This window comes from Eretmochelys imbricata, chromosome 11, assembly GCF_965152235.1.
Source record: "Eretmochelys imbricata isolate rEreImb1 chromosome 11, rEreImb1.hap1, whole genome shotgun sequence".
NCBI lineage: Eukaryota > Metazoa > Chordata > Testudines > Cheloniidae > Eretmochelys > Eretmochelys imbricata.
Window position 1 is genome coordinate 72,750,162 of NC_135582.1, and position 13,157 is coordinate 72,763,318.

Here is a 13,157-nt window from a genome sequence, read left to right on the forward strand (position 1 = left end):
AACACCACTGGTCTTGTATCTCCATGGCACACTGGAGATATATATATATATATGTGTATGTGTGTGTGTTAAGATATGCACTACTTCAAATAGGAATTATTTAGGGAAGTTCTCTATTTTATATGGGAGGTCAGACTGGATGATCATGATGGTCCCTTCAGATCTGTGAATATAGCCATTTGTCTGAATTCACAGTGCAGCTGTCACCTTAGGATTTTACTGGAACCCCTGCGTTTGCTTAAGCAGATAAGAGTTAGCAAATATCCTCTCAGAACTGACAACATCAGCATCTGAATATCCCTGTGATGCTCCATGTAGCTGTCATGACTGTCTGGTGATCTCAGCTCTGGGACACGATGACCTGCTGAGCTTGCAAATTATATGACCTATACTGGATCCTGATTTAGGCCCTAATACGGGGCAATATTACACCCATGTCTGTTAATACCCACAGGGCTGTCTCAAAGAAATCTGCAAGGTTGGGGTGCTCTCTTCCAAGCCCTGGATATCTCCGGGGAAGAGAAGCTCTATGCTGCAGAGGTGCTTTCCGCATTACGCTGTTCTCTGTGGCTCCCCTCCAACCTGGAAGCATGGTTTCTGTCATTGACTATTCCAGCTGCCCTTGCTTTATATTCCCACTGCAGAGCAGAGGACAGCTGGGAACAGGAGTCAATGCACCCAGTGGCAAAGCCATGGGAATTTCCACCAGCGTCCAAGAGGAGCAGCCTGAGTCAAGTGGCAGCTGTTCCTTGTCTCTGCCTGCACCACACTGACTCCAGCCACAGAGCCAGCCTTGGGTACATCCAGAGACTGCTGAGCAACATGTGAGCAGGCCATGTTGGCCTGGATCCCCGTAACAGGGTCCCACTCCACACAGTCTCCTTCCCTGCAGAAACTACAGAGGCTCCTCCAGGTGTGACCTTTTATTTCTAGTTTCCTCCACCAATGTCACCACAGTCCCCCTGTAACAGTCTGTTTACAATGTTAACTGAGCTTTTGGCCCTGAACGGGAATGGAGGTCTCCTTACTCTGAGCCCTCTGTGTGACTAGCCCCACCTAGGCGAGTTCCCCCCCTCTCTCCCTGCATTCTCTTCCTGTGCTTCTTTTATCAGCCCTCAGTTGCTGGGGCCAAATGAGTTATTACCTCATCCAGACCACCAGCCTGATTAGATCATTAACCCTAGTCAGCTTCCCCTGGGGCACTAATTAACCTCTAAGTGATCAGAGTGCAGGCTTACCTACTCACTCCCTGCACTGTGTCACACTCCTTTTTTCTGCTGCTTCAGAGACTTGGCCACTAGTACCAGCTCCTCACCTTGTCTAACTGTGATAGGGAGCATAGACCCATCATGAATAATTTTGGGAAAGAAAAAAAAGTACAGCATGGTCTAAGGGCAAGGACCTTGCCTTGGGCATCAGGAACTGTGGTTTCTAGTCTTAGCTCTGCAACACTGGGCAGAGGTCATCCCTCAGTCTCAGTTTCTCCATCGAGAAGTGATCGCTCCTGTGCGATGTAAAGCACCTAGGGATGAAGAGTCCTTTCTAAGTGCACATACCCAGTGTTAGCCTGGCTGTGACATTCTGAAGGATTAGTGGGAAAAGTCCTGTCTGGTGTAACTGAGACACCATGCCTTTTGGCCATCTAATTTGTTTCCCTTTTTGAATGTGGCTGTGGCTTTAGTGACCACAATCCCTATCAAGTCAGGCCGTACTTCCAGAATTGACGACTGGCCCTGCTGGGGCATGCTCAGTAGACTCCACTTACATCATCACAAAAGGCTTTGTGTGATGATGGCCAGGGACTGCAGTCTGGTTCAAAGGAGTGAGGGAGGGCAGCAGAGCACAAAAATCTTGGATAGAAAGTAGTGCAGCAGCCAGCACTTGCCAGTGTTTCCCTGTCTCTCAGACAGCATTAGGCTCTGGGGGCACCCACTTCTAAATCTGCATCTGCAAAGCTAAACTGCGACTAGAGCAAGCGTGCAGCTCCAAAAACCCGTGATCTAAGTTGCACTAATACCCAGAAGCGTGTGTGAACACCAAATCCTGTAACCCAGGATGCAGGCAGCTAGAACCAGAGTTAGCTATTCTCCGATACCCGAGATAGCATGCATTCCGAGACTGCAAAAGAGTGAGCAGAAATCCACAGCAATCATTAAGAGGCATCATTATGTCAAGTCTGATTCAGACCTGTGCAGAAATCCTACTGTATTAAAAGGTTCTCAGGCTTGCCCCAGAAGTCTTAATAAACCAATAATAGTGGTTCTGTCACTTTAACCACTGCTGGCAATTCGAAGCCTTGACATCCAACCCTGGACTGCCTTCCCAATTCACTAATGTACAGATGTCTGAAGTAATTAGAATCTGGTGTGCATTCTTAGCCAAGTTCAGCTATTGTTGCTGCCAATTCCCTTTTCATTGTCCAGATCTGTATTCATCCCCCCCTTTATTCTAGACACAAATGGTCTCTCTATTTTCAGAGCAGATCTCACTGTGTGGGAATCTACGGCAGAGGTTAATTAATGCCACTGAATGCACTACCTTTAACCCTTAGAGCAGGCTCCAGGCAGAAACATTTCTAGACGATGACAACAATGACCACTTCCCCCAATGTTTCAATTGTGTTTTGTTAATCACACTGATTGCAGATTGGTTTCATTCCTGGTGAGCAAGATATTAACCCCACTCATGGTCTACATTTCATAGTGATACAAGGAACAGTGATGCATTTTAACAAATAATTGCAGCCCCTGTTCTAACTATTCTCATTTATGCTGAAACCTCTTTTCACTACTCTGTCAGTAAAAAGGGGTCTTAAAGTGGGTTTAAGTCACATTAAGTTTAAGCTCTTTTACATGACTCAAGTGCTGTTTGGGGCGGGGGGTGTAAGGGTACATCTACACTAGGAGCTGGGGTGACAGTCCTAGCTCGCACAGACATACGCACACTACCTCTCATTGAGCTAGCATGCTAAAAATAGTAGCTGAGCCAGAGTAGCATAGGCAGCGGCAAGAGCTGTCACGGGCTAGAACATGCCCTCCCAGAGTCCGTGGGTACGGTGTGGCTAGCCCACACCACCGCTATTGGTGCGACCCTAGCTCTGCTACTATCTTTAGCATGTTAGCTTGATGAGAGGTAGCATGCATCTGTTGACATGAGCTAGTGTAATCCACAAACCTTCTGGGTGTGGTGTTCTGTCCCATCTAACAGTAACAGAAGTTACTAGATCACAGGCCCTCATTCTCATGGGGGACTTCAATCACCCCAATATCTGCTGGAAGAGCAATACAGCAGTGCACAGACAATCCAGGAAGTTTTTGGAAAGTGTAGGGGAAAATTTCCTGGTCCAAGTGCTGGAGGAACCAACTAGGGGCAGAGCTCTTCTTGACCTGCTGCTCACAAACAGGGAAGAATTAGTAGGGGAAGCAAAAGTGGATGGGAACCTGGGAGGCAGTGACCATGAGATGGTCGAGTTCAGGATCCTGATAAAAGGAAGAAAGGAGAGCAGCAGAATATGGACCCTGGACTTCAGAAAAGCAGACTTTGATTCCCTCAGGGAACTGATGGGCAGGATCCTCTAGGAGAATAACATGAGGGGGAAAGGAGTCCAGGAGAGCTGGCTGTATTTTAAAGAATCCTTATTGAGGTTGCTGGAACAAACCATCCTGATGTGTAGAAAGAATAGTAAATATGGCAGGCGACCAGCTTGGCTTAACAGTGAAATCCCTGTTGAACTTAAACACAAAAAAGAAGCTTACAAGAAGTGGAAGCTTGGACAAATGACCAGAGAGGAGTATAAAAATATTGCTCAGGCATGCAGAGTGAAATCAGGAAGGCCAAATCACAACTGGAATTGCGCTAGCAAGGGATGTTAAGAGTAACAAGAAGGGTTTCTACAGTCATGTTAACAACAAGAAGGTGGTCAGGGAAAGTGTGGGCCCCTTACTGAATGGGGGAGGCAACCTAGTGACAGAGGATGTGGAAAAAAGCTAATGCACTCAATGTTTTTTTTGCCTCTGTCTTCATGAACAAGGTCAGCTCCCAGACCAGCACCAGGCAGTACAGTATGGGGAGGAGGTGACTAACCCTCTGTGGAGAAAGAAGTGGTTCAGGACTATTTAGAAAAGCTGGACGAGCACAAGTCCATGGGGCCGGATGCGCTGCATCCGAGAGTACTAAAGGAGTTGGCGGATGTGATCGCAGAGCCATTGGCCATTATCTTTGAAAACTCATGGCGATCGGGGGAAGTCCCGGATGACTGGAAAAAAGTTAATGTAGTGCCCATCTTTAAAAAAAGGGAAGAAGGAGGATCCTGGGAACTACAGGCCAGTCAGCCTCACCTCAGTCCCTGGAAAAATCATGGAACAGGTCCTCAAGGAATCAATTTTGAAGCACTTGGAGGAGAGGAAAGTGATCAGGAATAGTCAGCATGGATTCACCAAGGGCAAGTCATGCCTGACTAACCTAGCTAACTAGCCTAACTAACCTAGTCTTTTATGATGAGATAACTGGCTCTGTGGATGAGGGGAAAGCAGTGGACATGTCATTCCTTGACTTTAGCAAAACTTTTGATACGATCTCACACAGTATTCCTGCCAGCAAGTTAAAGAAGTATGGGCTGAATGAATGGACTATAAGGTGGATAGAAAGCTGGCTAGAGCATTGGGCTCAACGGGTGGTGATCAATGGCTCTATGTCTAGTTGGCAGCTGGTATCAAGCGGAGTGCCCTAACGGTCGGTCCTGGGGCTGGTTTTGTTCAATATCTTCATTAATGGTGGGAGGTGGTGGAATCTCCTTCCTTAGAGGTTTTTAAGGTCAGGCTTGACAAAGCCCTAGCTCGCATGATTTAGTTGGGGATCGGTCCTGCTTTGAGCAGGGGGTTGGACTAGATGACCTCCTGAGGTCCTTTCCAACCCTGATATTCTATGATTCTATGATCTAGCGGCACTGAGACCACTTAGCGCTGGCAGGAGGGTGCTCCACATGCAGCTCCCCCACCCTGTGCGCCCACCCTGGCCCCATCCTTATTTGAATGCAGAGGCCAGGGAGTGTGGGGGACCCAGCCCACACTGGCACCCAGCGGACAGGCACCGCCGACTACCAGTGGGTGCCCCTTGCTCCAGGTAAGCCTCCTCAGCCCATGTCCCATGGAGCAGCTGGAGCCCCAGCGCCCCCCAAGTGCCCCTGCGGGAGACCCAGCACACTCCGCGCTTCCTGGGGGGCCCATACAGGCTGATTTGTTCCAGGCCCCGCACCACTCTAGGGACGGCCCTGCATGGTGGCCAGTGGCAGAGTATTCTCAGTGGAGGGGTCTTGGTTTCTCCATGGGTCCAGTAGAGCCAGAGAGTTTGCTGACCTTCAGGACATAATGCAAAGCCATCCGGTTACAGAGGTTTCTATCAGGGAGTGGAGTCGGAGAGGGAAGTTTCTACATAGTTTGAGATCAACTCTTTAGAGTTGAGATCATTACACCAATTCAGTTTGCTTTTATTTCTGTAAGTTTCTAGGGCGTGTGTGAAATAAGAACATTTTATATCAAAAATATTGGCACGAGTGGGAATTACGTGGAGGGACAGACCATGAAGGGCCAAACTCTGCTTTCAGCTGTTTAACAGCGGGTTTAAGCAAAGAATTTGTCCCATAACATTGAAAAGTCAGTGAATACTTATAGAGGTCGGACTACAAAGAAAAGGCCCAGAAATTAGCAGTGATGGGGAAAGCACAGGAGCACACACAGTGCTTCATAGGTAAGGCCAGAAGGGATCACTGTGATCAGCTAGTCTGACCTCCTGTACGACGGAGCAGAGAACTTCCCCACATTACATTCTAGTCCAACCAGGAATTATCTTTTAGAAAAAACTTCCAATCTTAATTTTAAAAAAGTGACCAGTGATTGAGAATCTACCACAAGCCCTGAAGTTGTTCTCAGGGTTAAGAACCCTGACTGTTAAAATATTATGCCTTATTTCCCATCTGAATTGATCTAGCTTCAATTTCCAATTGGATCATGTTAGATCAAAAAGTCCATTATTAATATTTGTTCCTCATGTAGGTACTTTAGACTGTGATCAAGTCACCCTTTATCCTTCTCTTGTTAATCTAAATGGATAGACTCAAGGAGATTACTCATGATAAAGCATAGCCAGCTTTGTATGAGAGTGTCCATGGGTTCCCCTCCCTGTTCAACAAGGAAAGCCTTTTCTGCCGGGAGCCCCCTTGTCTGGACATGGGCTGCTGCTCCTCTTGACCCTGCTGCAGATAGCAATCTCTAGGGTGCAGAGCTAGGTAATGGGCTCCTAGTGCCCCCCCATGTAGCACACCGTTCTCTCCAGCCTCTGTCATCCTCATGGCTGCCCAGAGAGCTCCTCACTGAAGCCATAGGGCAAAATTACAGCAGCTGCAGGTATGTGCCTGGTGCCCTCTGCAATGCAGCCTGTCCCTTCAGCCTTCTCCTTCGTCATCCAAGAAGGAGGGGAGACCCCTCCCCATGCATGCAGATCACTCCACTGGTTAGGCACCAGGCAGCGGGCCTGGCCACCATGGGAGGTACAAGGACTGTGGCAGAGCACTGGAGAAAAATGCAGGCAGGTACCAGGAAGCAGAGTCTCCATCCCAGCTCTCCGTGTTTGTGGAGTCTCAGTGTGAGAAGGGCAGCAGGGCACGCTCCTCCAGTGGCAAAGTGGCCTTCTCGCACACCCATTCCCCTCACTTCCCTATGCATAGATGAGAGTTCACTGCCAGTGTATGCCCAACTCCCCGAGGGAAGGATCAGTCAGGAACTCCTCCAGCTGCTCCAGTCCAGGTCCATGTAGATGGGGCATTGCTGAGGAGGAAGGGGGGGGCATTCCCAGCAGCACTGGGGGCGGAGCAGAGGATGGCTGGGTGCTCTCTGTGAGCTTCAAAAGCACTCCTGAAGACCACAGGATTGTCTCCTTCCCCTTCTCTTGCCTCTGATAAGATGGAGGCCATGAGCACAGCTGCCAAATGAAATGGGGGAGGTTGGCTGAAAAATGGCATTTTTGCAGATGGGGGTGAGTTTTGTTACTCATTCTGCTGTGCCCACCCCTGTTTCTAACAGCCGTTAGCTTCTCCTCCTCCATAGGAGTCAGCAGGTCTAGACCTCCCCAGCAGCCAAAGGGGCTTTCCAGCCTGTAGCGCTCTACCTGACTATACACTATTCTTGGTGCAGCCTTTCAGCCATCTTCACAGCAGCTCACTTAGCTTGGCAAGCAAATTGCGGCAGAGGAACAGCAGAGAAAGAAAGCTCAGAAGAGGGAAGGCAGAGACAAAGGAGTTCTCCCTCAGGGAAAACTGCCCCTCTTAAAAAACACTGCAGGGAACTGGGGAAAGCAGCAGGACATCTCAGACTCCATGCATGGGGCAGAATGTCCTAAAGCAGAGCAGGTGGCTCCCTGTGCACAGAAGCCCTGCTGCCTCTGAGCCACCAGTGAAGGGCTCCATGCACTGGTGAGCAGCAGACAGATACAGAAGAGGCAACGTTACTGTTATGGCTGCGAAGGCCACTTGTTGACAAGCCCAATGTGTAGGTGTTCAGACCTTTGCAAATTACTTCCTGCACTGAGAGTGTCTCCAAAGCCCCCAGGTGAGTTTTTCTTTCAAGTCTGAAAAAATGGAGATTCCAGGGACAGGGGGGAGCATTATTTGGCTACACGAGCTCGGTGATTTTAGAGCGAGGATCATTAACATTTACCTTAAACAACAACCCAACTTTAGATTAAGGACTCAGTGAGGAATTCTGGCTTAAATACAGCATTTCAGTGTGTGATCACCCCTGACAAGGAAAGATTCACATTCCACAAATATATTTACATAGGGCCTTTCAACAAAAGGATCTTAAAGTGCTTTAGAAACAACTGGCAAATTCCAGTCCCTACATAGGAATCTGAGGCTCAACCTACATTGGTGGTGCTGTTTTTCTGCTGCAAGGGGTCTTGGCAGTACAGGGGGGACTCCTATGTGCTGGGGGTGGGGGTAGGGGCAGGGGAGAGGTTTAGGCTGAGAATAGTGGGTCACAAACACACAGCCCAGATCTGACGACTCAAAAAACTTTGCATGGAGAGAAGATGACAGAGGGCCATGGCCACTACCCCCACCCTAGGTTGTAGGAATGATGCTGAATCCTATTTCGAGGTTAGCATCTCCCTCTCCTCTCCCTGCACCTCATAGGCTTACTTCATGCAAAGCTGTTTTGCTTATGATCATGCTCTGGCTTCATACAGTAGACATACCAAAATGATTTCCCCAGTGGTTAAAATGCAGCAACCTCTGTGATTGGATGAAGCAGCTATTGTAGGTGGCCAGTCAGCATGCAGCAATGAATAGAATGCATTGTTTATTGGAAGGTGCCATCCCAGTTGCTTTTTCACGTCTGTTTTTTCTTGCCTGTACGTGACTGCGATACATTTCAGCAAGTAGCCCCAACTTGGACCTCATCGCCATACTCCAAGCCTAAAGTGGACTAGGCTGCAGGAGGACACACTGGAAAGAGTATTTGTTCAGGTGCAGATTCATGTTATGTTTCTTTGGCAGGGAGAGCTGGAGTCTTATTTGCACTGTGTTCATTTGCAAAATGGCGTTTATATATTCTACATGTAAGTGTAGCCCAGGTCAAAAAAAATTTTCACTACATTTTCTTTCCCTTTCCATTTGTCAGAGTTTGAAGTGTATATAAAAATGTTGGCAAAGTTTCAGATTTTGAAGAAGTCAGACCATACTTTTAGCAGTAGAGCTGGCCCGTTTACAAATCCAAAGAAACAAGGAGAATAAGTATTCCTTGCTTATTCCAAAAAAACACAGTGATTACTCAGCAATAACTCACTTTGACCAAGTTTCTAAAAACAGTCTTAGTTTTCTTCATCCACATCCATTCAACAGAGCTTTTTGTTTTGTTCTGACACCATATTTAATTATGTTCTCTTGTTACTGGGAGAGGGGAGGTTACTTACCTGTAACTGGATTTTTTCGAGATGTGTGGCCCCTATCTGGATTCCACTGTGCATTATGCATGCGTGCCATATGCCCTAGTTAGAGAATTCAAAAGTACTGTCTTTTGGTCCATGCATGTGCCTAACTCATCTCATGCTTCCATCTGAGCCAATAAAGCACAGGACGGACCAACCACATCTCAAATTCCTCCAACAGTGAATCTGACAGATCCAAACCAGAGGGGAAGGAGGGTGTGAAGTGGAATACTGATAGGGACCACACATCTTGAAGACCATCCAGTCACAAGTAAGTAACCTCTTCAAGTGATGGTCTCTATTGTATTCCACTGACAAGCAGTACCTGAGTTGCAGGAGGGTGCAAGGATAGAGGACAAGAGGGTCGTGCAAAAAAAACACCTGTGCCAAAGGATGTGTGTGCCAGTGAGTCCTGCACCAAGGCATAGTATGTGGTGAAGGTGTGGGCAGAACTCCACGTGGCTGCTCCATGTATGCCTATGAGAGGCACATCCTGAAGGGAGGCCATGATTGTAGCTTGAACTCTAGTGGAATAAGCCTGTACCTGTGTGGAGGGCAGGGATGGGGGTAGATTCAGCAGTTGGTAGCAGAGTTTAATGCAGCTAGAAATCCATTCTCTGGGTGGAGATGGCCTTTCCTCTGAGTCTCTCTGCTACCGCAATAAACAGTCTAGGGGACTCTGATTGGTCTTCTACCTGCAGAGAACAAAAACCAGAGCTTGGATGAAGAGGGAATGAAGGCAATGTTCTTCTGCAGATGTGTACGGATTCGGGGAAAAAACTGGTAAGTGAATGAATTGGTTAATGTCAAACTGGGAGATCACCTTAGGTAGGAAATTTGGGTGTAGTTGTGGAAAACTGCAAATGGTGGCTCTGCCCTCATAGCTCTGAGTTTCCTGATCCTTCTTGCTGAAGTAATAGCCATGAGAAAGGTGACCTTCATGGAGCAAGATGCCATTGGCTCAAAGGGAGGCTTCATGAATACCAAGAGTACCAGATTTAGGACCCATTGAGGTGCAATCGTTTGGAGGGGTGGGACGGTTGAGGAGGCCTTTCAAAAAAACACCCAACAATCTAGCGGTTAGCAGGTGTTTTTTAAAAGCGGAGTACCCTTGCACAGGAGGATGGAATGTGGTGATTGCTGCTACGTGCACTGTCAAAGTGCTGAGGGTGAGCCCCAATGTCTATAAGGATAGAACGTGATTACGATTAGGGGACTCTGTTGCTTCTGGAAAAACCTCTTTATGTTGTGCCCAAGATGAAAAACGTCTCCACTTAGTATAGTAACATTATCTAGTAGAATTTTTCTACTGTTAGGGAGAATGTCTTGTACTGCAGAGGAACATGCCCATTCTATAGGTGATGCCCATCCAACTACCATGCCCTGAGGTGGACTGTATGTGGATTGTGGTGCTTGATCTCACCATTGTACCCGGTCAAAGGGAAGTTTGGGTTGGGGGCTTGGTGCGTGGATTGACATCCGCAGGAGATTGGGGAACCAGAATTGAATTGTCTGGGCCAGAAGGTGGCAAATCTGAATGACGGTTGCCTTGTTTCAATAGATTTTGTGGAGCACTGAAGAAAGGAACAGTAGAGGAGGGAAGGCGTAGTTGAGCTGGTTTGACCAGGAGAGAAGGAGGACATCACCCTGGGAGTGATAACAAGGAGCTTTGCTGGAGAAGTATGTGGTGCACTTGCTGTTTGTCTGAGAAGCAAAATAGGTCCCTAGTTGGGATCCTTCATTGTGTGAAGATATCATGTAGCACTGATTGCAAAGTATCTGCTGAGTAACTACATTCTACGTCCCTGGAAGATAGGGTGCTCTGATTGCTGAAACACCAGTTCCAGAGATTGACTGTTTCTGCACATGAGAGCGACAGATCTCACTCCCCCTTGTTTTTCCATATTAAAGACCGTGTTGGTGTTGTTCGTCATGATGCAAGTGGATGAGTGGAAGAAAGGATTCACACACAAATCTTACTGCTCTAAGTTCTAGGATATTGATGTGCAGCCTGGATTCTTGAGGTGGCCACATCCCTTGTGTCATACGGGTTGTCTCTATATGCTCCCCCACCTAACAGTGATGCTAGTTTTGTCTGGGGGAAGAGGGAAGAAAGGGGACTCCCATGCACATGTGATGTGGGTCTGTCCACTATAGGAGGGATAACAGTACTGTGGATGGGACTATCAGCATGAAGTTCATAGAGTGACAGTTTGCTGAGTACATGGACTGAAGCCATGTCTTCAGGCAGCAAAGGAAGTCTCATGAAGAAGGAGGAGACCAGAAAAGAGCGAATATAGTGCCCATCTATAAAAAAGGGAAATAAGGACAACCCAGGGAATTACAGACCAGTCAGCTTAACTTCTGTACCCGGAAAGATAATGGAGCAAATAATTAAGCAATCAAAAACAAATTTTGTCAAACCAACCTGATAGCTTTCTTTGACAGGGTAACAAACCTTGTGGATAGGGGGGAAGCGGTGGATGTGGTATATCTTGACTTTCATAAGGCTTTAGATACTGTGTCTCGCATGACCTTCTTATAAACAAACTAGGGAAATACAACCTAGGTGGAGCTACTATAAGGTGGGTGCATAACTGGTTGGAAAATTGTTCCCAGATATTAGTTATCAGTGGCTCACAGTCATGCTGGAAGGGCATAACAAATGGGGTCCTGCAGGGGTCGGTTCTGGGTCCATATTGTTCTGTTCAATATCTTCATCAATGATTTAGATAATGGCATATAAAGTACACTTATAAAGTTTGTGGACGATACCAAGCTGGGAAGGGTTGCAAATGCTCTGTAGGATAGGATTAAAATTCAAAATGATCTGGACAAACTGGAGAAATGGTCTGAAGTAAATAGGATGAAATTCAATAAGGACAAATGCAAAGTACTCCACTTAGGAAGGAACAATCAGTTGCACACACAGATAATGGGACATGACTACCTAGGAAGGAGTACTGCGGAAAGGGATGTGGGTCATAGTGGATCACAAACTAAGTATGCGTCAACAGCGTAACACCGTTGCAAAAAAAGCGAACATCATTCTATGATGTCTCGGCAGGAGTGTTGTAAGCAAGACATGAGAAGTAAACTGCATTAGCTTCCAGTTCATTTCTTAGTGCAATTCCAGGTGTTGGATTTGATGATAAAAGCTCTATGGTTTTGCCTGGGGCGTGCTGGTCTCTGTGATGGTTCATAGTAGCAGGATGGTAAGGATGGTTCTTCCCTAGGTTCCGATTCATGGGAAGAGGTGGACTCTGGTTTGAATGATGGTACCGTTGGAGCTGATGGACTGGCATATAACATGCAAGGAAAGCATGAGAATCTGTATAGCAGGCATAGTCCATGGCAGGATGTGAGTTCTCTGGAAGTGGAGGGTCCTGAAGGAGGAGACTCTAGATCCAGTCAGGTTTCTTGGGGTGCAGTCATGGATCAGCATCTGCCTGGTGTAAGGGGCATTTAATCTTTTCCTTCTGCCAGTACCAGAGTCAGATGTAGCAGTGGGAGGTGCACTCCTTGCTGAATCAGACTGATGTCTGGGGTAGTTCCTGGCCTGGGTCTGACGTGGTCTCATGGCCATCTCCATGAGATACGTGCAGAGACAAAGTGCTGAGCCTTCTCAGGTATGGCTGGGAAAGGACTGGCAAATACTGCACCTAGCTGCAATGTGAGCTTCTCCCACTCAAGCAATAGAGGCAGCATTGATGGTCACAGCTCACTGAAAAGGATCACAGGCAAGAGGCGCAGAGTTTGAAGCCTGCAGTCCTGGGCATAGTGTGGTACTTGAACAGGGGTACGGGGTAGGGGTAATGGGGAAAGTCCCTGAAATCTAGATTAAACTGTTAAAAACTAGAAAAGAAATAAAACTAGTAAAGCTATTTACAACCATAATTAGAACTCCAGAGAGGAGGACACGGAAGGTTTGAACCTGGACTATATGGCAGCAAGGAGATCTGGAGGTCCACCCCGCCCCTTTATTGCCTTAAATGGAAGCTTGAGGTGAGTCAGGGCACATGCACAGACCAACAAACACTACTTCCAAATTTTCCAACTAGGTGTGCATGCATAACCCACACCGGAATACAATAGGGACCATTCAACAACAACACTGGGTTTTGTCTTAAAAAAACCCAGAAAACTCTGTGCGCCTGTAAAGCCAAACACCCCCCGGT

At 47.3% G+C, this 13,157-nt stretch overlaps 1 protein-coding gene across 1 annotated transcript in view; it reads right to left on the reverse strand.

The window, feature by feature from the left end:
- LOC144271937 (aryl hydrocarbon receptor-like) overlaps positions 1-13,157 on the reverse strand; it is a 132,518-nt gene that overhangs the window by 34,382 nt on the left and 84,979 nt on the right. The window lies entirely within an intron of this gene.